The sequence below is a fragment of the Eleutherodactylus coqui genome, unplaced genomic scaffold (genome assembly GCF_035609145.1).
Source record: "Eleutherodactylus coqui strain aEleCoq1 unplaced genomic scaffold, aEleCoq1.hap1 HAP1_SCAFFOLD_33, whole genome shotgun sequence".
NCBI lineage: Eukaryota > Metazoa > Chordata > Amphibia > Anura > Eleutherodactylidae > Eleutherodactylus > Eleutherodactylus coqui.
In genome coordinates, this window is record NW_027102239.1 from 1,514,205 (window position 1) to 1,539,909 (window position 25,705).

Genomic DNA, 25,705 nt, shown 5'->3' on the forward strand with positions numbered 1-25,705 from the left:
CTGGAGTATGAAGTAGAAAGGCTTGTGGATGCCCGACGGGTTAGAGGTGGGCTGCAGTACCTGGTCCACTGGAGAGGATTTGGCCCTGAGGATAGGACGTGGGTCCCTGCCAGGGACGTGCATGCGCCACGCCTAGTCCAGGCATTCCACAGGGCTTTCCCGCTTAAGCCCGCACCTGGCCATGGGGGTCCGGTGTCCCCCCGTAGAAGGGGGGGTACTGTCAGAACCGGCAACTCTCGGGGCCGCCGGGCCCGCACCACCGGTCCGGCCACCCGGGGTACAGGAGCACGGCGCAGAGGTACCCCGGTTCTTGTGATCTCCCCGGGCCGCTGTAAGACTGGTCGCCGCCGGGTTGCTAGGGAGGCAGCTGGTGCTTCTAGTCGCTTGACTACCAGGCTGGCTTCCCTGGTAACGGTCTGTGCAGTGAGACTGGGGGCGTGCCCCCAGCACCGCCCTGATTAGCCCTGCTGCTGTCAGGCTCCCCGCCCCAATCAGCTTCTGGGGCGGGAGCGCTGACAGCATTTAAATAGGTGTGTTTTCCTCTCAGGCCTTGCCAGTGTTAGTTTGGTTCTCCAGCTGCACCCGCGTTTATCCTGACTGCTCTTGTGACCTCGGCTTTTCTGACACCTGCTTTTGGACTTGACCACGTTTTTGCCTGACCCCTCCGTACTGCGTACCCTCTTGTTGCCTACCCGGATTGTCTGACCATTCTACCGTTGCTTGTCTCAGTGTCTGTTTGTCTCCCGTGTCCCGCTTCCCTAGTGAGGGTAGGGACCGTCGCCCAGTTGTCGCCCTGGGGGGTAGCCCAGGGGGGCAAGTAGGCAGGGACAGGGGTTGCGGGATATCTCAGGGACCCCATATCCCGGACACTGTCCTGACATTCGGTGGTTTATACATCTTTTGATGCGGCACTAAAATGGGTAAGAAGGTATGGGAGGGGGGCGCTGTTAGCGAAAGCCGACATTGAGTCGGCGTTCCGCCTTTTGCCGGTTTCTCCAGATAGTATTCGCTTACTTGGTTGTTTTTGGGGAGGTAAGTATTTCGCCGATCGGTGTCTGCCCATGGGATGTTCAATCTCATGTGCATACTTCGAAGCCTTCAGCACTTTCTTGGAATGGGTAGTGAAAGACACTGCAAAGCAGCAGTCAGTAATTCACTACCTTGACGATTTTTTGTGTATTGGCCCAGCGGAATCGCCGATGTGTGCGACTCTGCTGGGAACGTTACAGTGGGTGGCGGATCGGTTCGGGGTGCCTTTGGCTCCCGACAAGACAGAGGGCCCTGCAACTTCTCTTCAGTTTTTGGGCATCTGGATTGATACGGAGGCGATGGTATGTCAATTACCGGAAGATAAGTTGCGGGATTTAAAATGCGAGGTAGAAAAGACACGGAAAGTCAAGAAAGTCACGCTGAAGGGGCTTCAGTCATTATTGGGCAAGTTGAATTTCGCTTGCAGAATAATGCCTATGGGGCGAATATTTTGTCGAAGAATGGCATCGGCCACGGCGGGAATTCGAGCCCCGCATCACTACATCAGAGTGGGGAGGAGTTTAAAAGGGGACCTAGCAGTCTGGGCTTCCTTTTTAAACAAATACAATGGGAGGTCCATGATAATCTCGGAAGTGAGTGAGAATGTGGACTACGAGTTGTTTACAGACGCGGCAGGGAGTGCGGGATTTGGGGCATTTTGCCAGGGGCAATGGTGTGTTGGGGAATGGCCAGTCAGATGGCGGGAGGAAGGTTTGACGAAGAATCTGGTATTGTTGGAACTGTTTCCAATAGTGGTGGCCGTGGCGCTTTGGGGCGATCGCCTTCAGAACAAGAAGGTGAGGTTCCATTGTGACAATATGGGGGTGGTGCAGGTGATCAATGCTTTGACCGCCTCATCACCCCCGGTGGTGAATTTGTTGCGCCACCTGGTATTGGAAACATTGAAGATGAATATTTGGATAGTGGCGGTGCACGTGCCGGGGATTGAGAATTCAATCGCGGATGCTCTTTCTCGGTTTCAGTGGGAGCGATTCAGGACCCTGGCCCCTCAGGCGGAGGACCGAGGGAGGACGTGCCCGTCTCATCTTTGGAGTGTGGTAAGAGAGCAGTGGGGCATCTAATCGAGAGGTCACTGGCTCGGGGTACTAGAGCTGCGTATATAGCAGCGTGGCAGGAGTGGGAAGGCTGGGTAGGTCAGCTTGGGATAGGAGAGGCGGAGGAAGATAGAGTGGGGGCGCTGTTAAGTTGGTTGGGTAAGGCAGAGCAGGATAATGTTTCGGTGTCACGAGCGAACAGGTTCATGGCAGGGGTAGCATTTGGGTGTAAGTTAAGGGGGGTGGGGGATATAACGAAGAATTTCCTAGTGAGACAAGCGTTGAAGGGTTTTAGAAAAGGTAAAGGCAGTGTGGACTTACGTAGACCAGTTTCGTTTGAGTTGTTAGAAAAGTTAGGGGGGGTACTGGAAGGCCTCTGCGATACGTTGTTCGAAAGATCGTTATTCAGGTTAGCGTTTTCACTGGCATTTTTTTGGGGCATTTAGGGTGGGGGAGTTGGTGTCCCCTAGTAAATCAGTTGGGGGAGGTTTACAGGGGGGGGGATGTTAGAAAAGTTGATGACCATTTAGAGTTGGTCATACGCCGATCAAAAACAGATCAGGCTGGGCGGGGACATTTGATTAGATTGGGTAGGGTTCACGGGTCAATAATGTGCCCCGTGTCGGCATGGGTTAGCTATACTGAGGTAGCGGGTAAGAGATTAGGCCCTTTATTGCAGCATGAGGGGGGCCAGTTTTTGTCACGCTTCCAGTTTACAGCGATCTTTGGGAAGGCGCTGAGGGAGCTCGGTTTAGATGAGTCGCAATTTGGGACACACTCGTTTAGGGTGGGGGCGGCTACAGAGGCACAGGTGCAAGGTTTGTCGGGCGAGTCGATTAGAAAAATCGGTAGGTGGCAATCTGGGAGATATAAATTGTATGTTCGTCCCCAGTTGCTGTAACAGTGTTAGGGGGGTAGGGGGTATAATGATAATCAAGGGGTGTTGGTCAATTTTGTTTTCTCCTTTTTGTTTCAGGTTCACAATCGGCGCTTGTGTGGATTATGGGCCACTCATATGTTTATTGGGGGGCGGAGAGGGCTAGTGTGAGGCAGGACGGGAGACAGTTGAGGTTTCCTAGGTCAGAGGCGGTCCTGAGATGGATGGGAGTTAGAGGGATGTCGTGGTGCAAAGTGTTGGAGGAGTTTGAGAGGATGGTGGGTTTAGACAGGGCCCCGGACATAGTTGTTATACATGCAGGGGGGAATGATTTGGGGAAAAGGCCCTTCAGGGATCTATCGAGGGATATCAGGTATGATATCCTGAGATTGTTAGCGGCGCATAAGAAGATGGTGGTGGTCTGGTCAGAGATCGTGCCTAGGCAGGTATGGAAGTTTGTGCGGACTGCAAGAGGATTAGACAAAGCGAGAATAAAGCTTAATAGGGAAGTATCTCGCTTTGTGGGAAGGAATGGGGGGGTCGCGGTGCGACACATAGACCTAGAGTCTGGCAGGGGGAATTATTGGAGACAAGATGGGGTGCATTTAAATGAGATAGGTTTGGACTTGTGGTTAGAGGCAGTTCAGGAGGGAGTGGAGCGCGCCTTGTTGTTGTGGAGGGCGGCGCAGGCTTGAGGTTTCAAGCCATGCTGGCTGTGGCGGTTAGGGAGGGGTCCTTGGAGTCAATATAAGAGGGGGTAAGGGGGGAGGCAGGGGTTAGTAGAGTTACCTCCTCCCCCCTCTGGTTAGTTTTAAATTGTAGGTGGGTCTGTCGCCTCTTGTTTGGCAGGGGGTTACCTGCTAAAGTTGTGGTTGTTAATAGCCGGGGTATGGCTAGATAGCCTCGGGGTCGGGAGGTTGGTGACTCGAGGTAAATGGCGAGTCTCCTGAGTCAGGTGATTGGAGACGGGAGGCGTAGTTTGGAAGATAGGGTTTCCCGAGTCAGGATTTTTAGGAGACGGGAGACAGTTACACCTATCTTCCTTGTTTTTTGGGTGAGGCGACAGATAATTTTGTGGGGAACTCCAAGGATCTCTCCATAGTAGTTAGGATAAGGGTTAAAAAAGTGTTATTCAGGATTTATTGTTGTATGTTATAATAAAATTGGCTGCTGTGGCCAAATTTAATCCAAAAAGAAGTTGTCGGTGTTTATTTTAGATAAGCTAGGTTAAAAGGGGTAATGGGGGGGTAAGTGGTCACAGCGACGACTCCGTTGTACCTAGTCATGCCCCAAAGTTACTGTAAGATTCTATTGCTTTACTGGTTTTTGCTTTTTTTGGTGTTTTTTATCTTTCATCCCAGTGCTACAAAGACCGAGGACAGAAAGCTCTGGCACTGAAATACTGTGATGAGGCTTCAGCCATGCCACTGGTTACTAAAGAGGTGAGGACTGTCAGTAGTAACGTGGTAACACAATTCAACTGTTATTTCAGCCATTGATTTACTGACCTACTCCACTGCTTACTGTATTGATTCTCTAGAATAGAGCCTCCATAGCCGCCTGTTCCCCATCTTCTATTCTAGAAGCTAGAAGTGGTACAACGGGGTACTAGAGTCCCCTTGCCTGTCCTTATCTTATCTTTTATCCAAGCTACAAGGCGTACAACAGGGTACTAGAGCCTCCATTCCCATCTGTATAACCTCTTGTATCCAAGCTAGAAGTGGTACAACAGGATACCAGAGCCTCCTTGCCCACATGTTTGAATTCTGAAGGCACCCATTGAAACAAATATGTTTGTGTGAAGCGGCCCTTACTGTACTTTTGTTAGCATGAATCAAGCACATTTGCAAGCGCAAAAAAACACGCAACCATGCTGCCATTTATTGAAATGGGCAATTAGTGTAATTAGAATAATACATGTTCTTCCCCTGCAGAAATGCACGAGAAAATAAGGGGGAATGCTTTTTTTTTGGACAAAATGCGCATGCAAAATACACTTATGTGAAGGAACTCGCTGCAATCAGCGGGTTCTACTGACGTGTATTTAGCATGTATATTTTTCATGCGTAATATGCTACGCAAATACATCTGTGTGAATCTGTCCGAAGAGCCCACGGTGGTATGCGTAAAACGCTGCGTCTCTGCGGTGAGAACACAATCGTGGACATGAGCCCTAAGGCTGGAGCTCTATGGAGTCTTTCGCCATGACATGGGTCATGTGACCAAAGATCGCTGTGCAGCCCTGTGAACTTGCATACTCAAATATATCAATGGGGTCGCGCAAGTTCCCACAACCTATAGAGTGCTAAAACCTCACCGAGGTTGGATTTTTGCAATATATTGGTCGCAGCTACTTGTGAGTTGTATCGCAACTACATTGTCTTCAGTAAGGCCAGCTGCACACGACCGCTTCACATTCCGAATGCGGGATACCACAGCGGAACCTGGCCGTTACCCCAGCGTTCCTGCAGAATCTGTAATGCAGATGACCGCGAGTGTGAAGGAAGTAGCAGTAGTATGTATCTTTCAATGCATGTGATTTGCTGCAGATCCTCCGTGTGGACGATGACTGCGGATTGAACAATAGGAAACCGGTGGTGTGAAGCCGGCCCGAGAGTGTGAGGTCGCAGGGCTATACAGCGATCTTGGTCACGTAGCACTAGTCTCATTGCATGACTACGACTCTGCCGTTCATGGGAGCTCAGTGCTTGACATGACAACTCCCTGCTGTTGGCGCGACCACCAGTCACCCTTAAAAGTAAACAGAAAGTTAAAAAATGGTAAAATGTAATCTTCGCTCATATTCGTGAGGGGAGATGCAATTACATACCTAAGGCCCCCGGATTTACCCTTGGACCTCACCTCAGCTTCTGCGCACGCGCCCGTCGTCAATGTTGGCCGATGCAAGAGCCGCAGATTGCCTGAGTAATTTAAGATATCCCTGCTCCTGGCTACCAAACATAGCCGAGAGCCTGGAGATTTCATGGTGGGCCGCAGTACGTGGTCCCCAGTCACGTGATTGCCATTAGCCAATGGATAACGGCGATCATGTAAAAGTAAGAGTTACAGCTTCACCTCCTGTCACGAATCCAATCCGTAAGGGAAGGTGAAAATATTTCCCTAAGGCCTCCGGCGATGTCCCCCGACGGGATCCTTATCCTCGGTTGGATAACGGCGATCATGTAAAAGTTAAGAAAAAGTTGAAGTTTAATCTCCCCTCTTTGATCGGTGAGAGGAGATGAAACTTCTTACCGGAGGCCTCCGTATTTGAACCTCGATGTGATCCTCCTCCGTGGACCTTCTCCGGCTTCTGCGCATGAACCTGCCTTAAAATGCCAGACACATGCGCAGCAGCTGGGGAGCCCGGTACATTTTTTAATCTCTGTGCTCCCGGCTAACAAAGGTCACCGAGAGCCTGGAGCTCAATTCTGCCGTTTTCTCTCCCTGCGATCATAAAAAAAGATGATGTGATACAGGCGAACATGGAGGCTCTAGTACCCTGTTGTCCCACCTCTAGCTTGGATACAAGATGTGATACAGGCGAGTATGGAGGCTCTAGTACTTTGTTGTACCGCCTCTAGCTTGGATACAAGATGTGATATGGGGGGCAATTGAGGCATACAGGTTCCATATGGTATTATGTGTCCACATTTGCTGTGACTGAGCCTCTAGATCATACAAACTTCTAGGCTGTGGGAGTTGCCATCCTAAATGCGCAGACCGGTGCCAGCGGCCGGCGAGTGACGTTTCTGTGCGGGGCTCGCAGAGCCCCGCACAGAAATAGAGCATGCCGCGGTTTGTTTTCCACGTGTGATTCTAGGCTCTATTCTAGAGAATCAATACAGTAAGCAGTGGAGTAGGTCAGTAAATCAATGGCTGAAATGAACAGTTGAATTGTGTTACCACGTTACTACTGATAGTCCTCACCTCTTTAGTAACCGGTGGCATGGCTGAAGCCTCATCACAGTATTTCAGTGCCAGAGCTTTCTGTCCTCGGTCTTTGTAGCACTGGGATGAAAGATAAAAAACACCAAAAAAAGCAAAAACCAGTAAAGCAATAGAATCTTACAGTAACTTTGGGGCATTACAGCAGCACACAATGTCCCTGCAGGTTGGATTACAGATGAGTGCTGCTGTATGGTGCCTTCATACCTCTAGGGCAGGATACCTACCTGATATGTATTGTCATGGGGCGCACCAAGATCTTGTCTCAGGCTTTGCTTGCAGTCCTACCATATCGCACTAAATGCAGAAGTGCAGTCAATGCAGCTTTTTACCTAAAATAGTAAAAATTGGTCAAAGCCTCATGCAGTGTATTACCTGACCCTGGAATAACATCAATGGCAATTATAAGAATAATGCTGATAATAATACAAATTCTGTATGTCTGTTTTCAGCCTTACAAAACCATAACTATAGAAGTTTAAATTTATACGTAAAGCTAGATATTTTTAGAAATATCTATATTGATATATAACTATCTATTTTTATAGCTAGATATATATCTATGCAGTAAGATGCATTAGATCGATGGTGACACGCGCACCCGAAACAAGGACCACAGGTTGTAAGCAGCCATTTTTCCGTCAGTCTCCACTGGAGTCTCTCCCAGGCCCAAACTGAACCTACCTACCTGAATTGTAAGTACCTACCTTCTTGTTCTCTATGAAAGAACTGAGCGTACCTTTTAAAAAAATGGCGGCAGCAGCAGCAACCAATCACATTTTGTATAGTTTATGTATAGCTACCTGCCATGCTGTCCATTGGTTTCTACAGTAACATTGCAGCGCCCTCTGTTGGTTTTACAGAAACGTGCTGCACCACCTATTGGATTTACCCAAACTTACAGCACCATAGAGATTAGCGGGTCACCTCCCAGTTCTCCATCTTTTTGCCCTATTTTTCTCTAGGGTGGTTTCAAACCGGCGGGTAAAATCGCGCCATTTTTAACCGATGCGTTGGTTATTGAAAAAAAAGCAGATTTCGCAGCCAATGATTCCCAACGGTTCCCTTCCCTTCAGCAAGGTTTTCACTGATGTGATGTTGAGAGAGAAAATCACAGCCTGCTGTGTCCTTCTGCGCAGTGCGTTTTTTAAAATCTCCCATGTAATCCTATGGAGGCTGCGTTTTATCGCATCACAAGGCGAAAAATATGCGCTGCATGTTAACATTGGAAAGTCCTACCGACTTGCGCGTTAAACAAAAACATGCGGTTTTTAATGTGCGCGGCAGCGATGCGATTTAATCCTCTAAAAAAAAAGCATCGCTGGTGATTGTCACGGCCGTATATTGGGACAAAACTAAGCCTAAGATTTCTGTGGTTTCGTTTTCACCAGCAGTATTCTCTCCCGTTAATACTTGACCGAGAAAATATAGGACCTCCCCTATGAATACTATGTGCGTAAAAGATCAGGCGGCCGCCATATTCCCACCATTTATTTTGTTTCTTACAGTTGCTCCTACAGCGGTGTGTGTTTGTGTTTGTATATGTATGTGTGTATGTATGTGTATATATTTTACACACATACACACATCGCAATGCATTGTTCTTACAAGGCGCACTGCACTGGCAGACACACTCGCATATTTGCCATGCGAGATATTGGTTTGAGTTTCTCGGGCTGATATAGTGCTCACTTGTGTAAAATCAGCCACAGAGAATGAATTTAACATCACCAAAGACATAAAGCTATACATTGCCCTCTATTGTCAGCATGCTGTTATCCTGACCCCCAAGTGTCAATGCATAATGCATCCCAAGTGGCAGCTTGCCCACCCATATCACGTCTTGTAGCCAAGCTAGAGGCGATACAACAGGGTCTGTTTCACATTTTGTATCCAAGCTAGAGGTAGTACAACTTTAACTTTTTTCCTTCTGCTTTGCTCAGATTCATTCAAATACTGTGGGTCAAAATACGCAGCACAGCCCTAGAGGAATTCGTTAAGGGGTCTAGTTTTTTTAAACAGGGTCATTTGTGGGGGTTCTCCAACAGCACCTAGCGGACATGGCGCGGCCCCAACTGCACCGCTCTGCGCCATCTGCGTGCAGCGCGGGGACTTCTTACAGATGCGACACTATTGTACCCTTTACATTCCACGGTCAGCATAGATTGCTGTCAGTCCCAACCAGCTTCCACTGTGAACCCTTTACATTCCACGGTCAGCATAGATTGCTGTCAGCCCAAGCCAGCTCCCACTGTGCTCCCTTTATATGCCGCGGTCAGCATAGATTGCTGTCAGCCCCAGCCAGCTCCCTCTGTAAACCTTTTACATGTCACGGTCAGCATAGATTGCTGTCAGCCCCAGCCAGCTCCCTCTGTGAACCCTTTACATGTCACGGTCAGCATAGATTGCTGTCAGCCCCAGCTAGCTCCCTCTGTAAACCCTTTACATGCCGTGGTCAGCATTTATTGCTTTCAATCCCAGCCAGCTCCCACTGTGAACCCTTTACATGTCGCGATCAGCGTAGATTGCTGTCAGTCCCAGCCAGCTCCCTCTGTGCTCCCTTCACATGCCGCGGTCAGCATAGATGGCTGTCAGTCCCAGCCAGCTCCCTCTGTAAACCTTTTACATGCCCAGTCAGCATAGATTGCTGTCAGTCCCAGCCAGCTCCCTCTGCGAACCCTTTACATGCCACAGTCAGCATAGATTGCTGTCAGTCCCAGCCAGCTCCCTCTATAAACCCTTTACATGCCACGGTCAGCATAGATTGCTGTGAGCCCCAGCCAGCTCCCACTGTGCACTCCCCGCATGTAAACGCACCGTCAATACACTCCCCAGCATGTAACCACACCGTCACCACACTCCCCGCATGTAACCCCACCATCACCACACCGCCCTTATGTAACCGTACCGCCACCACACTCCCAGCATGTAACCCCACCGTCTCCACACTCCCTGCATGTAACCGTACCGTCACCACACTCCCTGCATGTAACCCCAGGTCGCCACATTTCCCTCATGAAAACCCACTAGTCATTTGAGGGGGTTCTTTATAGTTTTGGCCGCTCAATGGCTCTATAAGTGGGCAATGGGGCCTGAAATTTATTCAGTGGTACCCTGAAATCCAACGGGTATTCCTTTCATTGTAGGCCTAGCCATGGGTCCTGTAAGTCTATTAGGGCCACAATGGGTATGTTTCTGAACACGGGACAAACAGGGGTATCGATTTTGGGGTGAAAGCCTTCATTTATATGTGTGCTGTACAAAAAAAACTGTTTTTAAATTGACACAATAGCCCAAAAAATGAAAATCCTATTTTTTTCCTTTTGCTTTGCTTGAATTTATTCAAAAACTGTGGGGTCAAAATATGCAGTACATCCCTAGATAAATTCGTTAAGGGGTCTAGTTTTTAAAATGGGGTCATTTGTGGGGGTTCTATATGGTTTTGGGCGCTCAAGAACTCTACAAGTGGGCAATGGGGCCTAAAAGGACTTCAAGCAAAATCTATGTTCTGAAAGCCACCGATTACTCCTTTTATTTTGGGCCCCGTTGTGTATCCAGACATAAGATTAGGGCCACAATGGGTATGTCTCTGAACACGGGACAAACGGGTATCCATTTTTGGGTGCAAGTCTTCCTTCATATGTGTGCTGTACAAAAAAAGCTGTTTTTAAAATGACAGAATTGCCGAAAAAACGAAAATCACAATTTTTTCCTTTTGCTTGGTTTGAATTCATTCAAAAACTGTGGGGTCAAAATATGCAGTACACCCCTAGATAAATTCCTTAAGGGGTCTAGTTTTCAAAATGGGGTCATTTGTGGGGGGTTTCTATTGTTTTGGGCGCTCAAGAACTCTACATGTGTGCTATGGGGCCTAAAAGGACTTCAAGCAAAATTTCTGTTTTGAAAGACACTGACTACTCCTTTCATTTTGGGCCCCGTTGTGGACTCAGATATAACAATAGGGCCACAATGGGTATATTTCTGAACACGGGAGAAATAGGGGTATCCATTTTGGGGTGTAAATCCTGATTTTCATGTAAACTATAGGAAAAAAATATGTCTTTAAAATAACAGATTTGCAAAAATATGAAATTTTACTTTTTCTCCTCTAAATTGAATTAATTCCTGAAAAAAAACTGTGGGGTCAAAATACTCATGACACCCCTCAGTGAATACATTAAGGGGTGTAGTTTTTAAAATGAGGTCATTTGGGGGGGTATCTATTATTCTGACACTCATGAGCCTTTCCAATCTCGGCTTGGTATAGAAAAACAAAGTGTTCCTCAAAATGCTAAAAAGTAATGTTAAATTTGTACGTCTCCTAAATAGTTAAAAAAAAACGAAAGTTTTTCCAATGTGCGCCCAAAATAAAGTAAACGGGTGGAAATATAAATCTTAGCAAAAATTTCTATATTATGTTTGCACATATTTAAGATATTGCAGTTGGAAATGTGAAAAAATGACGATTTTTTTCAACATTTTCCCAATTGTGGCGCTTTTAATAAATAAACACAATTTCTATCGGTCTATTTTTTCCGCCTAAATGAAGCACAACATGTGGCGAAAAAACAATGTCAGAATCGCTTGGATATGCAAAACCTTTCTGGTGTTTTTCCATGTTAAAGTGACACATGTCAGATTTGGAAAATTTGGCCTGGTCATTAAGGCGCAAACAGGCTTGGTCACTAAGGGGTTAAATATGAGCCATACAGAAGTTATTCACTTACCTGCTCCGTTGCTGGCGTCCCCGTCTCCATGGCTCCGTCTAATTCCGCTGGCTTCTTGCTTTTTTAGACGCGCTTGCGCTGTGCGGTCTTCTGCCTGGTGAATGGGGCCGCTCGTGCCGGAGAGCTGCTCACCGCGTCGTCATCGTAGCTCCGCCCCGTCACGTGTGCCGATTCCAGCCAATCAGGAGGCTGGAATCGGCAATGGAACGCAAGGAAGGAGAAGAAAATCCACGGTGCACCATGGGAGAAGACCCGCGGTCCACCGTGGGAGAAGACCAGCGGCGCCATCTTTAAAAGAAGAATAGAAGAAGCTGCAGAACGCTGATGCAGGTAAGTGCAATGTGCTTTTTAAAAACTAACCTATGCTTTCTTTTTAACAGACTTTAAATGCACACAAAAGTAGAGCATGCAGCGGTTTTTTCGCATTTGGGCAAAAAAAGGAAACGAAAACCAATCCGTTGAAATCAATGGGTTTTATTCTCTGCATATTGTGCTCAGAAAGTTTGCGCATGCTAACACACGCGTGTAAATGTCCATGTGAAGGAACTCTTAAGCCTGGCTTCACATCGGTGTGTTTGTGTGCGCATTTATGCAGCGAATAGAGCCCTAATGAACGGGTTCGTTCACAAGTGCGCATCTTTACATTTCATGCAAAAAAAAATATGCAGCATACTCTATTTTGCGGCACTTTTGCACACCAAAAGTCCCCATAGAAGTCAATGGGGATGCACAAATATACATGTGATATGCCAGGAGGTGCGTGATACGCTGCGTAATTGCGCAGGAAAGGAACACATCCAGAACTCGTTAGACTAATTCCATACATATTTTTAGGTGACTTGGACATTTTCGTTCCTAAGATCTGAGTTCGACCAACAGACGGGCCTAATGTCACACGATGTCAATAGTAAGTAGCTTGTGTTCTCCCGCGGGGTTTTGAACGATAATTGTCCCATGTAAAAACATGCAGAAACTGAACGACTGGATCAGAATCGTCCAGTTGTTCACTTTTAAGCAGCTTAAAATCCAAACACATTTCTCGGTGTAAGCAGCAGCCGTCCAGTACTGAACGTCTGCTGCTTACAGTGAATGGAGGTGAGCAGAACTCTCCTCCAGCTGCCCCGCCTCCCTGCTGGCTGCGCTGTCAGCGATCCAGCAATGCTCGCTCCTGTGCAGAGCGAGCACCACAGGGATGAATGTCGGGCATTGTTTGCCTGACACTCGTTTTGTGTAAAAGGACCCTTGGACCTCCCTCACACAGGTGTTTTTGTACAGTTTTTAGTGCTGCGCTAAACGCTGTACAACGCACCCATACATTTCAATGGGGCTGCTCACACAAGGCTAAAAATGCTGTGTCTTCAACGCTGCGCTTTAACAGCGTTGCATGTTCTATTTTGGGACGTTTTCAGCCCTGTGTCACCCATTGAAATGAATGGGCAGCGGCCCGGGCTTCCCCTGCACTGACAAATGATCTATTGCTGTAAGCGAGGTTTGAGAACTCTCCTCCAGCAATAGATTGCTGTGATTGGACAGCATGGAGCTGTCATCCCGGGCCGCGGGACCCCACCCCCGATCACGCGATCGCGTTAAACTCAATGGAAAGTTAAAAACAATTAAAGTTTCAGCTCCCCTTACGGATCGGATCCGTAAGGGGAGCTGAGAGTACTCACCTCCGGTCCTCAGCAGCGTCCGGATCCTTCTGTCTTCTCCCCGGCACTGCCGCCGGCGTCTGCGCGTGCGCGCCAGACGCATTACGTCACGCGCATGCACAGAGAGCCGGGAGGCCCGGGAAATTTAAAAATTCCCTGCTCTCGACTAGAATGAGTAGCCGAGAGCAGGGAGCTGTCACCGGGAGCCGCTGTATGCGGTTCCCGCTCACATGATCCACCATTTTGCTTTTGTTGGTATCGGGTTGCATGTATTGATCGTGTCCTGTATGTGATAGTATAATATAGATATTTTCCCCGCTGTGGTGGTGGCGTTACCTATTATGTCCGCCACTATGTTCGTTGTCACTGTTATTTCCGCCAAATTCTTTTACATCTGTGACTGAAGGCTTAGAAGGGTATTTCAATCTCAGCAAATAAAAGTAATACCTTGTATAATCAAAAATTAAAATTTTCCAATATAATTTATAAGCGACTATATGCATATGCATAAATATATATATATCCTAGAATATCCTAGCATCCCCGAAGGAAACAGACAGGCCTGGACAAGCTGATTTCTCCTGCGGAAACAAAGGCAAACCCCCATAGATTAAGGGCTCACTCAGACGGGAGTATGTGTCCCACGTATTTTTCATATGCACATTTACTACGCCTGTTAAATCCCCAAAAACTAGATAAGGTGCATATTCCGCACCAAAATAGGACACGGTGCAATTTTTTTTCCACAGACGTGAATAAAAAACGCTGGTGTGAGAAGCCCTAGACAAATCAGTGGGCTTTTAGCACTGCTTACTACGCATGTATTTTTCACATTGGGAGACATATGTCCATGTGAATTAGCCCTAAGGGTGTGTGTTCAGAGAAGAGTGCGCACAAGATACAAGCAGACCATGAGCATCTAGAATAGGGTTTTCCAACATTCCTTGGCCAAGTATTCCCTTCTCAAATAAATTACTTAAAAATTCAGCAAAGGTTATCATGGCACTATGTGTTGTACCTACCTTCATCACAATACCAGGACAGACTAAGTACTCCCTAGAGGCAATGACTGTACTCCTTGATAGAGAAATAAGGTGTACAGAGGTGGCAGTCATGACGCGGGTATATCGGATGTGACCTCTGTGACCTAACCCAAACCTCCCCCTTTCTTCAATTAAAACGCTGCAACTTCTAGCTTGGATAAATTTTTGGCCACAGCGGCCATTTATTAAAATTCTTATTAACAATTGATAAAAACATCAAATAAAACAACCCACTGAAAAGGGGGAAGTCCCTGGAGCCTCCAACCCCCTCTGTCGCCTCCCCAACAGGGAAAAGGATTTCCGTCCTGCCTCCCGCCGCTCTCTCCCTCTATCCGACTCGGGAGACTGAAATCCTTCCCGCTAAAACCCTCCCGTCGCAAGACAGCCGACTCGGGAGGCAACACACAACCGGTTGCCCCTAGTCGCCCTCCTCCTCCCGACTCAGAGAGGCGCGAGCCGTTCCTCGGCTAGCCACGTTTCTCTGCAGGGACTACGGCCTGACAGAGCCGGGAGGCGACAGGCTGACCACACACACTATACCCAAAAAGGGGGAGGGGGGGGGGGGGGGGGAGGTAGCCATCAGCCCCCGTTCCCCCCCCCCCCCCCGCCCCGCACATCAGCTGGCTCCAAGAACTCTTCCCCCCCCCCCTTCCGAACGCCGCTATGACAATGTTACGATACCTCTACGACCCTTTCTACTAACTAAACTGCCCCCTATATGCTAAAGTAAGGGCGGGTGGGTGGGACTTCCTCGTGGCCTCCGTCTTCTCCTTCTGCTTCTTCTTCCTCCGTTGCCGCCTAGGGATGCTCCTCCCCCTGCTGTTCCCGCACTTTCTCTCTAACTTCCCCCTCTACTCCTCCCTATACTACACACCCCCCCCCTCTTCACCCTTCCATTAACCCTGGCCTCCCCGTTAACCCTGTCATGGGCTGCCTCCATATATATCCCCGGGGGCTACTATTCCGGCGCCTCTTGACGCGGGTATATCGGATGTGACCTCTGTGACCTAACCCAAACCTCCCCCTTTCTTCAATTAAAACGCTGCAACTTCTAGCTTGGATAAATTTTTGGCCACAGCGGCCATTTATTAAAATTCTTATTAACAATTGATAAAAACATCAAATAAAACAACCCACTGAAAAGGGGGAAGTCGCTGGAGCCTCCAACCCCCTGTCGCCTCCCCAACAGGGAAAAGGATTTCCGTCCTGCCTCCCGCCGCTCTCTCCCTCTATCCGACTCGGGAGACTGAAATCCTTCCCGCTAAAACCCTCCCGTCGCAAGACAGCCGACTCGGGAGGCAACACACAACCGGTTGCCCCTAGTCGCCCTCCTCCTCCCGACTCAGAGAGGCGCGAGCCGTTCCTCGGCTAGCCACGTTTCTCTGCAGGGACTACGGCCTGACAGAGCCGGGAGGCGACAGGCTGACCACACACACTATACCCAAAAAGGGGGAGGGGGGGGGGGGGAGGTAGCCATCAGCCCCCGTTCCCCCCCCCCCCCGCCCCGCACATCAGCTGGCTCCAAGAACTCCCCCCCCCCCCCCTTCCGAACGCCACCGCCAGCATGGCATGACCACCTCATGCCTGCGCAGCACCCCACAGAACTAACGCGCGTTCTATTCCCTCCTGAACCCCCTCTAACCACAGATCCGTCCCAATCTCGTTGAGATGCACGCCATCGCTCCTCCAATAGTTTCCTACTCCCTTCTCAAGATCTATGTGCCGAACGGCCACTCCTCCATTACGCGCAACGAAGCGTGAAACCTCCCGGTTAACCTTGATCCTGGCCTTGTCTATCCCCCGCACTGAGCGCGCGTTGCGCCACACCTTGCGAGGGACCATCTCTGACCAGACCACGATCAAGCCCCGGTACATCTGCATCATACGAAGCATATCGTACCGGATGTCCCTACCTAGGTCCCTAAAGGGTCTCTGCCCCAAATCGTTGCCCCCGACGTGCAGTACGAGGATGTTAGGCGGCCTGTCTAGGGAGACTAAGCGCTGAACGTCCTGTAACACCCGGAACCAGGCCATGCCCCGCACTCCGATCCATCGAATTACCGCCGTCTCTCTACTCAGCCTTAACTGTCTACCGTTAGGCCTGATCTTAGCCCAATCCCCCCCCCCAATACACAAAAGAGTGGCCCATTATCCACACCAACGCGGCTCGATGATCTGTAACAAAAGAAAAAACAACTAGTCGTAATTAACCCCGCCGCAAAAACGTACCCCCCCCCCCGCTTAAAGCAAGTGCGGCCTGATATAACGTTTAAACCGTCCCGACTGCCACCGACCGATGCCCATCACCGCCTGACTATCAAGTCCCCTCTCTGCTGCCTCCGTTGCCGCGCCTATTCTAAAAGAATGTGTCCCGAAATTAGAGCTGTCTAACCCCAGCGTATCTATCGCTCTTCTTAACACCGCCTCGAACTGGAACCTTGACAAAAAACGACCATCTCGGTGCTGCAGAAGAGGCCCCACCCTGACTCCTGCTAACAAACTGTAGTCCTCCCAACATTTAACTGGGCACATGGACTCTCCCCGCACTTGTCCTAGCGACACTCTCCGACCTCTACCCTCCTGATCCATCTTAGAACGACGGATGACTAATTCCAACCGCCCTTTTATAACCTTGGTATCCTCGCTTTGTAAACCCCCCCCTTTCTTTTTGCTGGGGGAAACCAGTTCCCCCAGCCGAAGAGCCCCAAAGAAAGCTAATGAAAAAGCCAACTTAAAAAGCGAGTATTCAAACCCGTCCCCGCATATCTCCCCCAATGCGCCCCCCAATCTCTTCAACAAGTCGAACGAGATTGGCCGACGCATATCTGACCCCCCCCCCGCCCCCTTCTAAACCCCTTTAGTGCCTGTCTGACTACAAAATTCTTTGTAACATCAGTCAAACCCCGCAACTTAGCGCCAAACGCCACTCCTCCCATAAATTTGTTAACTCTGGCGACTGACAACCCTGTCTCAGAACTTTTCCCCAACCATCCTAACAACGCCCCTACCCTGTCCTCGTCTGAACGCACGATTCCCCACTGCTGCAGCCACTCCTCCCATTCCGACCAGGCTGCCCTATAAGACGTCCACGTACTCCGAGCCAGTGAGGTACCTATCAAGTGCCTCACTGCTCGCTGACCACGCTCCAGATGTGTCTCGGGCAAGACACCCCTTCCTTCTCTGCTGCCGGGGCCAAACGTCGGAATCGCTCCCACTGGCAACGAGAAAGAGCATCCGCTAGTGAATTGCTCACCCCCGGCACATGTACCGCACCTATCCAAGCGTTAAGTGATAACGCTTTCAGCACCAGGTGGCGCAGTAAGGCCACCACTGGAGGGGACGATGCAGACAATTTATTTATCGCCTGCACGACCCCCAGGTTGTCGCAGTGAAAGCGTACTCTCTTGTTCCTAAATTGCTCGCCCCATATCTCCACCGCCACTATAATGGGGAAGAGCTCGAGTAGCACCAAGTTCCTTACCAACCCTGACGAGAACCAATCGCTCGGCCATCCGGCCGCGCACCACTGGCCCTGGAAGTAAATCCCAAAACCCGAACTCCCTGCGGCGTCAGTAAACAATTCCCAATCAAAATTGTTTACCATTTCCTCCATCATTACTGACCGACCGTTGTAGTTCTCTAGAAACGCCGCCCATACTGCTAAATCTTTCTTGAGTTCCTTACCTAGCCGGATAAAATGGTGGGGTAACCGAACCCCCGCCGTTGCTGACGCTAGCCTTCTGCTGAAAATTCGCCCCATCGGCATTATTCGGCAAGCGAAATTAAGCTTGCCCAATAACGATTGGAGCTCCCTCAAAGTGACCTTGGTGACAACCCTTGCTCTTTTTACCTCCGCCTTTAACTCTGTCAACTTCTCCTCGGGCAATCTGCATTCCATTGCAACCGTGTCAATGGTAATGCCCAGGAACTTTAAACATGTATTGGGCCCCTCTGTCTTCCCAGGCGCCAAAGGCACCCCGAATTGACCGGAAACCCATTGAAGTGACCCCAGCAAAGTTGCACAAATAGGCGAACCTGCTGGCCCTATGCATAGGAAGTCATCCAAATAATGGATCACTGACCTAATCCCCGTGCAATCCCTAACTACCCATTCTAAAAAGGAACTGAACGCTTCAAAATAAGCGCAAGAAATGGAACAGCCCATGGGTAGGCACCTATCCGCAAAATAACTTCCCTCCCAAAAACACCCTAACAAACGAATGCTCTCGGGAGCAACTGGGAGCAACCTAAACGCAGACTCGATATCCACCTTTGCCAGCTTCGCTCCCTGCCCATACCTGCGGACCCATTTTATTGCGGCGTCAAATGAAGTATACACCACAGAACAAATTTCCGGGTCTATACCGTCATTTACTGACGCCCCCTTTGGGTATGACAGATGGTGTATGAGTCGAAACTTGTTAGGTTCCTTCTTAGGAACAACCCCCAGCGGTGAGACCACCAGGTCCGCCACGGGCGGGGAACGGAACGGTCCCGCCATGCGGCCTAACTGAACCTCCTTAAACAATTTTTCGGTCACCACAGCCGATTGCCGAATCGCTGACGGCAAATTCTTGGTTGTGACCGGAACCCTATGAACTGGGGCGGGAATTCTAAAACCGTCCCTAAAACCCTCAAACAGTAAACTAGCCTTATCTCGGTCGGGGTACCTATTTAGAAACGGCACCATCTTTGCCAGTTTCACTGGTGTCATCCCTTTTTCCAGGTGCCCCGAAACCCTTTCCTTTTCCTTTTTTAAAGCACTTTGCTGCTCCATGTGACGTGCCGTTACACACGGAGCAGACGTGCTTGAACCTGCAAGAGTTCCCGAATTTGCATTGGCCGTCGTTAAACTGCCAACACAATCCGAGCCTATGACTCCCTGACTGTCCTCCCTGCCCCCCCCCTTGGGAACCACTGGCCGAGCTGCTAGTCCCGGCCCCCCCCTGAAAGGGCTGGCCAAACCTAACTGGGGCCATTACCCGCAACCATAGGCCAATATCTTTCTGATCCCACCGAATAGACGGTCGGATCGCTTTCCGCTGACGAAATTGTTCGTCGTACCTAAGCCACGTCTGGCCCCCGTACACCCTGTACGCCTCACCTATCGCATCGAGATAGCAAAAAAGGCTGGAGCAATTCTCAGGCGCCTTTTCACCTATAACGCTGGCCAGAATAGCGAAGGCTTGCATCCAGTTGGAGAACGTCTGTGGAATCAGTCTCCACCGACGTTTCTCCTCCTCTTCCTTCTTATATTCTGTCCTTTTCCCTTTATCTAAATTGAATTTTTCCAAAGGGAGAAGGGAAAAGATCTCGACGTATTCGTCGCGCCAAATCTTTTCTCTAACCTCCTTCTTTAAGTGTGCACCTAGGGGGCCCTCGAAACACACATAAACTTCCCCCTTTGCTCTGTCATCCAAGCGAATCCCTTCCCCATCTTTCTCTGTCTGGACCCCTACCGTAACGGGCGCTACCTGCTGCCCTACAGACGCCCCCGCCGTGCTACCACCCCTAGCGCTATCGTCGGCGATCGACGCATTGGACGGTAGCGTCCAAGCAGCTACTGGCGACGGCCCTGCTCTTGCGTCTTGCTTGCGCCACAACTCCCATAATCCACCCAGAAATAACCCAAAATCACTCGCTGCGCCATGTGTGCCTGCCATCGCCCCCCCATCCCCTGTCCACCCCCCAAAACTATCTCCCGCGTGCGCAACGCGGCTAACTGCATGTAATGTACTGTCCCCGTGTGTTTGCTCACCTGGCTGCGTAGGGGCTGTAGTCCCACCAGCCGCCGATCCTCCCTCCAGCGGATCCGATTCCTCGTCCGAATGTGGTCCGAACTGACGACCGGGGTCCTCCTCTGGCTGCATACGCACCTCCGGATTCGCAGCCGCCTGCCTGCTGCTCGGCCTGGCTCTCACGGGCCGCACTTCAGCTTGTCCCTGGAAGTCACTGTGGGGCTGCTCTGCTACCACCGGCTCTCCTGCAGAGCGGCCCCACGCTGTAGCTCGGTTCACCGCCGACAGCCCGGTGTTAGGCCCCGCCCCCCTGGCAGCACGGGACCTAGTGCCGGACGCTGCGCCGTGCCGCCCGGCGAGATTCCTCCCGGGCCTGCGCTCCCCCGATGGCATGGATGGTGCAGGGAGCCGGCCCGGAGGGGCCCGTGAGGGACTCTCTATGCGGCGCCGACGCTGTGGAGCCTGATCAGGGCTCAGACGCGCCGGAGCGCGGGCCCTCCTAGTACTCGGCCCTCTCGCCGATGCTGCCGGTGTCTGCCTGCTCCCTCCTGCCTCCTCCCTCCGGCCGCTAGCAGTCCCCGACAGCGCTCCCGCTGCTGCCTCCGGTGTGCGGCTCCCCGCAGCGGCTGTCCTTCGCCCCCTTTCTCTCACCGCAGTTGCTGCAGGGGCTCCGGACGCCTCTCCCCCCGATGCTGCTGACCGTGCGGGTGCCGCTTCCACCTCCGATGGGCCCGGGGCCCCGACATCCAGGACCCTCATGAGCCAGTCGATGCCCCGCTCCTCCACCGCTGCCCGGATCTTCTCCATGGCGGCCTCCATGTCCGGTAAGTCCTCTTCTGGGCGCTTCCTGACGATCACCTTCGGGCTCTTCACGGACAGGTCTGGGGACTTCAGTCTGCAGACTTCGGTCTTGGGACTCCTGTCTGGGGTCTTGGGACTTCTGCCTGGGGTCTTGGGACTTCTGCCTGGGGTCTTGGGACTTCTGCCTGGGGTCTTGGGACTTCTGCCTGGGGTCTTGGGACTTCTGCCTGGGGTCTTGGGTCTTCTCTACCTCTTCCCTCTTCTTCCTCGTGGCCTCCGTCTTCTCCTTCTGCTTCTTCTTCCTCCGTTGCCGCCTAGGGATGCTCCTCCCCCTGCTGTTCCCGCACTTTCTCTCTAACTTCCCCCTCTACTCCCCCCTATACTACACACCCCCCCCCCCCTCTTCACCCTTCCATTAACCCTGGCCTCCCCGTTAACCCTGTCATGGGCTGCCTCCATATATATCCCCGGGGGCTACTATTCCGGCGCCTCTTTACAATGGGTGATATGGGGCATTAAAAAGGGCTGAAACAAACTAAACTAGAGCAGATAGCATTAGAAAATTGTAGTGTTCGAACGCTCCCTGAGAAGCTCCATTGTGATCAATCAGTGGTTTTTTTTGCGGCTTTTCACAAACCACGCTAAATGCTGTAAAAAACATTCTGTGTGAAAGAGGCCTTAGTGACAAAGTCTGTTTGCTCCTTAACCCCTTATTGACCGCCCTATAGTGTTTTTAATCCCCACAGCCATAAAAACATGCTCATGCTGAGGATTACAGCCCTGGGGGCTGTGGACATGACAGCTCCTTGTTGTCAGCTGCCAGAGTGACCCCCAGTCACGCTATTGCCGTTATCCAAGTAAACAGTTAAAAACTTTAAAATTTCATCTTTCCTCATATCCGTGAGTGGAGATGAAATTACATACCTAAAGCCCCCGGATTTATCCGCGGACCTTACCCCAGATTGCCGGGGTAATTTAAAATCTCCCTGTTGCTGGCTAGCAAACGTAGCTGAAAGCCTGGAGATTTCACGATGGGCACCGGTCCCGGCGCTCTCCCCGACGCCCGGTTTGAATTTGGCGCTAAAAACCTCATGGCACGTCCTGCTCCTTGCGGCCTCTCGCCGCCGCGACTGCTCTTACGGCCGCCTCTCTTTGCAGCGGGACTCGGGCTGAGTCGCGCCGGGGGGGGGGGGGGGGTTTCTTTGCTTCGGGCGGCCTCGCCCGGCATCCCCCTCTAGTGCTGCTCCCTCTCCGGATACCGGCTCCCTTGCTGCTGGCTCGAGTGGCCTCCCCGACTCCGATCCCGACCTGCAGCTGGCGATTAACTCCTCCAGCCACTCGGCGCCATCCCGCTGGATTGCTTCTTGAATCAAACACTGTGTGTAGATCCGAGCGAGGAAAAGATGGCAGCTTGCTCTATTTCTCCACATACCACGCAGTGTGAGCCCTATACTTTTGTATGGGCAGCGTATATACAGCACTGTCCATACGCAATACATATGCAACCCCCACGATGAAACAGAGCAGGGAATTAGAAGAAAAAAGACAGTCACACATCGCATGATCGTGTACGTGAGATACGTAGTCATGCGCAGTACACTCGCTGCCATACGCAGTCTCTGCCGACAGAGTCGGCATCACATAGACCGTTAGTACACTACGGGACACCCGCATTGTTTTATGCATATAGTCGCTTATAAATTATATTGGAAAATTTTAATTTTTGATTATACAAGGTATTACTTTTATTTGCTGAGATTGAAATACCCTTCTAAGCCTTCAGTCACAGATGTAAAAGAATTTGGCGGAAATAACAGTGACAACGAACATAGTGGCGGACATAATAGGTAACGCCACCACCACAGCGGGGAAAATATCTATATTATACTATCACATACAGGACACGATCAATACATGCAACCCGATACCAACAAAAGCAAAATGGTGGATCATGTGAGCGGGAACCGCATACAGCGGCTCCCGGTGACAGCTCCCTGCTCTCGGCTACTCATTCTAGTCGAGAGCAGGGAATTTTTAAATTTCCCGGGCCTCCCGGCTCTCTGTGCATGCGCGTGACGTAATGCGTCTGGCGCGGACGCGCAGACGCCGGCGGCAGTGCCGGGGAGAAGACAGAAGGATCCGGACGCTGCGGAGGACCGGAGGTGAGTACTCTCAGCTCCCCTTACGGATCCGATCCGTAAGGGGAGCTGAAACTTTAATTGTTTTTAACTTTCCATTGAGTTTAACGCGATCGCGTGACCGGGGGTGGGGTCCCGCGGCCCGGGATGACAGCTCCATGCTGTCCAATCACAGCAATCTATTGCTGGAGGAGAGTTCTCAAACCTCGCTTACAGCAATAGATCATTTGTCAGTGCAGGGGAAGCCCGGGCCGCTGCCCATTCATTTCAATGGGTGACACAGGGCTGAAAACGTCCCAAAATAGAACATGCAACGCTGTTAAAGCGCAGCGTTGAAGACACAGCATTTTTAGCCTTGTGTGAGCAGCCCCATTGAAATGTATGGGTGCGTTGTACAGCGTTTAGCGCAGCACTAAAAACTGTACAAAAACACCTGTGTGAGGGAGGTCCAAGGGTCCTTTTACACAAAACGAGTGTCAGGCAAACAATGCCCGACATTCATCCCTGTGGTGCTCGCTCTGCACAGGAGCGAGCATTGCTGGATCGCTGACAGCGCAGCCAGCAGGGAGGCGGGGCAGCTGGAGGAGAGTTCTGCTCACCTCCATTCACTGTAAGCAGCAGACGTTCAGTACTGGACGGCTGCTGCTTACACCGAGAAATGTGTTTGGATTTTAAGCTGCTTAAAAGTGAACAACTGGACGATTCTGATCCAGTCGTTCAGTTTCTGCATGTTTTTACATGGGACAATTATCGTTCAAAACCCCGCGGGAGAACACAAGCTACTTACTATTGACATCGTGTGACATTAGGCCCGTCTGTTGGTCGAACTCAGATCTTAGGAACGAAAATGTCCAAGTCACCTAAAAATATGTATGGAATTAGTCTAACGAGTTCTGGATGTGTTCCTTTCCTGCGCAATTACGCAACGTATCACGCACCTCCTGGCATATCACATGTATATTTGTGCATCCCCATTGACTTCTATGGGGACTTTTGGTGTGCAAAAGTGCCGCAAAATAGAGTATGCTGCATATTTTTTTTTGCATGAAATGTAAAGATGCGCACTTGTGAACGAACCCGTTCATTAGGGCTCTATTCGCTGCATAAATGCGCACACAAACACACCGATGTGAAGCCAGGCTTAAGAGTTCCTTCACATGGACATTTACACGCGTGTGTTAGCATGCGCAAACTTTCTGAGCACAATATGCAGAGAATAAAACCCATTGATTTCAACGGATTGGTTTTCGTTTCCTTTTTTTGCCCAAATGCGAAAAAACCGCTGCATGCTCTACTTTTGTGTGCATTTAAAGTCTGTTAAAAAGAAAGCATAGGTTAGTTTTTAAAAAGCACATTGCACTTACCTGCATCAGCGTTCTGCAGCTTCTTCTATTCTTCTTTTAAAGATGGCGCCGCTGGTCTTCTCCCACGGTGGACCGCGGGTCTTCTCCCATGGTGCACCGTGGATTTTCTTCTCCTTCCTTGCGTTCCATTGCCGATTCCAGCCTCCTGATTGGCTGGAATCGGCACACGTGACGGGGCGGAGCTACGATGACGACGCGGTGAGCAGCTCTCTGGCACGAGCGGCCCCATTCACCAGGCAGAAGACCGCACAGCGCAAGCGCGTCTAAAAAAGCAAGAAGCCAGCGAAATTAGACGGAGCCATGGAGACGGGGACGCCAGCAACGGAGCAGGTAAGTGAATAACTTCTGTATGGCTCATATTTAACCCCTTAGTGACCAAGCCTGTTTGCGCCTTAATGACCAGGCCAAATTTTCCAAATCTGACATGTGTCACTTTAACATGGAAAAACACCAGAAAGGTTTTGCATATCCAAGCGATTCTGACATTGTTTTTTCGCCACATGTTGTGCTTCATTTAGGCGGAAAAAATAGACCGATAGAAATTGTGTTTATTTATTAAAAGCGCCACAATTGGGAAAATTTTGAAAAAAATCGTCATTTTTTCACATTTCCAACTGCAATATCTTAAATATGTGCAAACATAATATAGAAATTTTTGCTAAGATTTATATTTCCACCCGTTTACTTTATTTTGGGCGCACATTGGAAAAACTTTCGTTTTTTTTTAACTATTTAGGAGACGTACAAATTTAACATTACTTTTTAGCATTTTGAGGAACACTTTGTTTTTCTATACCAAGCCGAGATTGGAAAGGCTCATGAGTGTCAGAATAATAGATACCCCCCCAAATGACCTCATTTTAAAAACTACACCCCTTAATGTATTCACTGAGGGGTGTCATGAGTATTTTGACCCCACAGTTTTTTTTCAGGAATTAATTCAATTTAGAGGAGAAAAAGTAAAATTTCATATTTTTGCAAATCTGTTATTTTAAAGACATATTTTTTTCCTATAGTTTACATGAAAATCAGGATTTACACCCCAAAATGGATACCCCTATTTCTCCCGTGTTCAGAAATATACCCATTGTGGCCCTATTGTTATATCTGAGTCCACAACGGGGCCCAAAATGAAAGGAGTAGTCAGTGTCTTTCAAAACAGAAATTTTGCTTGAAGTCCTTTTAGGCCCCATAGCACACATGTAGAGTTCTTGAGCGCCCAAAACAATAGAAACCCCCCACAAATGACCCCATTTTGAAAACTAGACCCCTTAAGGAATTTATCTAGGGGTGTACTGCATATTTTGACCCCACAGTTTTTGAATGAATTCAAACCAAG

The 25,705-nt window shown here is 49.8% G+C and overlaps 1 long non-coding RNA gene across 1 annotated transcript in view; it reads right to left on the bottom strand.

The window, feature by feature from the left end:
* Positions 1 to 23,858, bottom strand: part of LOC136600985 (uncharacterized) — a 320,140-nt gene extending 296,282 nt beyond the window's left edge. The window contains exon 1 of the long non-coding RNA XR_010789283.1: positions 23,790 to 23,858. This is a non-coding gene — a long non-coding RNA (uncharacterized lncRNA). The remainder of the gene's footprint in view (positions 1 to 23,789) is intronic.
* Positions 23,859 to 25,705: the final 1,847 nt, after the last annotated feature.